A 2,988-nucleotide genomic window follows, 5' to 3' on the forward strand; every position below is an offset into this window, starting at 1 on the left:
TTGGAAAAATATATTCATTTCGGTGAAATCTAAGTGTTGAGTTTGCGCTTCACAAGACTAGATTTCATCCGTCAAGGATTTTTCCAAGTTTCACCTCTTGAAAAAATATATTTATTTTGGTGAAATCTAAGTGTTGAGTTTGCTCTTCACAAAACTAGATTTTATCTCTCAAGGATTTTTCCAAGTTCCACCTCTCGGAAAAATATATTCATTTAAGTAAAATATTAAGTGTTGATTTCGCACTTCACAAGACTAGAATTCATCCCTCTAGGATTTTTCCAAGTTCCACCTCTTGGAAAAATATATTCATTTCGGTGAAATCTAAGTGTTGTGTTCACTCATCACAAGAGTAGAATTCATCCCTCAAGGACTTTTCCAAGTTCCACCTCTTCGAAAAATATATTCATTTCGGTGAAATCTAAGTGTTGAGCTCGCTCTTCACAAGACTAGATTTCATCCGTCAAGGATTTTTCCAAGTTGCATTTCTTGAAAAAATATATTCATTTCAGTGAAATCTAAGTGTTGAGTTCGCGCTTCACAAGACTAGATTTCATCCCTCAAGGATTTTTCCAAGTTGCATTTCTTGGAAAAATATATTCATTTAGATGAAATCTAAGTGTTCAGTTCGCGCTTCACAAGACTAGATTTCATCCCTCAAGGATTTTTCCAAGTTCCACCTCTTGGAAAAATATATTCATTTTTGGTGAAATCTAAGTGTTGAGTTTGCTCTTCACAAAACTAGATTTTATCTCTCAAGGATTTTTCCAAGTTCTACCTCTCAGAAAAATATATTTATTTCGGTGAAATCTGAAGTGTTGAGTTCGCAATTCACAAGACTAGATTTCATCCCTCAAGGATTTTTCCAAGTTTCACCTCTTGGAAAAATATATTCATTTCGGTGAAATCTAAGTGTTGAGTTCGCTCTTCACAAGACTAGATTTCATCCCTCAAGGACTTTTCCAAGTTCCACCATTTGGAAAAATATATTCATTTCGGTGAAATCTAAGTGTTGAGCTCGCTCTTCACAAGACTAGATTTCATCCTTCAAGGATTTTTCCAAGTTACACCTTTTAAAAAAATATATTCATTTCGGTGAAATGGAAGTGTTGAGTTCGCTATTCACAAGACTAGATTTCATCCCTCAAGGATTTTTCCAAATTGCACTTCTTGGAAAAATATATTCATTTCGGTGAAATCTAACTGTTGAGTTTGCGCTTCACAAGACTAGATTTCATCCGTCAAGGATTTTTCCAAGTTCCACCTCTTGGAAAAATATATTCATTTTGGTGAAATCTAAGTGTTGAGTTTTCTCTTCACAAAACTAGATTTTATCTCTCAAGGATTTTTTCAAGTTCCACCTCTCGGAAAAATATATTCATTTAAGTGAAATTTTAAGTGTTGAGTTCGCACTTTACAAGACTAGAATTCATCCCTCAAGGATTTTTCCAAGTTCTACCTCTTGGAAAAATATATTCATTTCGGTGAAATATAAGTGTTGAGTTCGCTCTTCACAAGACTAGATTTCATCACTCAAAGATTTTTCCAAGTTCCACCTCTTGGAAAAAAATATATTCATTTCGGTGAAATTTAAGTGTTGAGCTTGCTCTTCACAAGACTAGATTTCATCCCTCAAGGATTTTTCCCAGTTACACCTTTTGGAAAAATATATTCATTTTGGTGAAATGTAAGTGTTGAGTTCGCTCTTCACAAGACTAGATTTCATCCCTCAAGGATTTTTCCAAGTTGCACTTTTTGGAAAAATATATTCATTTCGGTGAAATCTAAGTGTTGAGTTTGCGCTTCACAAGACTAGATTTCATCCGTCAAGGATTTTTCCAAGTTTCACCTCTTAAAAAAATATATTTATTTTGGTGAAATCTAAGTGTTGAGTTTGCTCTTCACAAAACTAGATTTTATCTCTCAAGGATTTTTCCAAGTTCCACCTCTCGGAAAAATATATTCATTTAAGTAAAATATTAAGTGTTGATTTCGCACTTCACAAGACTAGAATTCATCCCTCTAGGATTTTTCCAAGTTCCACCTCTTGGAAAAATATATTCATTTCGGTGAAATCTAAGTGTTGAGTTCGCTCTTCACAAGACTAGATTTCATCCCTCAAGGACTTTTCCAAGTTCCGCCTTTTGGAAAAATATATTCATTTCGGTGAAATCTAAGTGTTGAGCTCGCTCTTCACAAGACTAGATTTCATCCTTCAAGGATTTTTCCAAGTTACACCTTTTAAAAAAATATATTCATTTCGGTGAAATGGAAGTGTTGAGTTTGCTCTTCACAAGACTAGATTTCATCCCTGAAGGATTTTTCCAAATTGCACTTCTTCGAAAAATATATTCATTTCGGTGAAATCTAAGTGTTGAGTTTGCGCTTCACAAAACTAGATTTTATCCCTCAAGGATTTTTCCAAGTTCCACCTCTTGGAAAAATATATTCATTTCGGTGAAATCTAAGTGTTGAGCTCGCTCTTCACAAGACTAGATTTCATCCGTCAAGGATTTTTCCAAGTTGCATTTCTTGAAAAAATATATTCATTTCAGTGAAATCTAAGTGTTGAGTTCGTGCTTCACAAGACTAGATTTCATCCCTCAAGGATTTTTCCAAGTTGCATTTCTTGGAAAAATATATTCATTTAAGTAAAATATTAAGTGTTGAGTTCGCACTTCACAAGACTAGAATTCATCCCTCTAGGATTTTTCCAAGTTCCACCTCTTGGAAAAATATATTCATTTCGGTGAAATCTAAGTGTTGAGTTCGCTCTTCACAAGACTAGATTTCATCCCTCAAGGACTTTTCCAAGTTCCGCCTTTTGGAAAAATATATTCATTTCGGTGAAATCTAAGTGTTGAGCTCGCTCTTCACAAGACTAGATTTCATCCTTCAAGGATTTTTCCAAGTTACACCTTTTAAAAAAATATATTCATTTCGGTGAAATGGAAGTGTTGAGTTTGCTCTTCACAAGACTAGATTTCATCC

This window comes from Arabidopsis thaliana, chromosome 2 (assembly GCF_000001735.4).
Source record: "Arabidopsis thaliana chromosome 2, partial sequence".
Taxonomy (NCBI): domain Eukaryota; kingdom Viridiplantae; phylum Streptophyta; class Magnoliopsida; order Brassicales; family Brassicaceae; genus Arabidopsis; species Arabidopsis thaliana.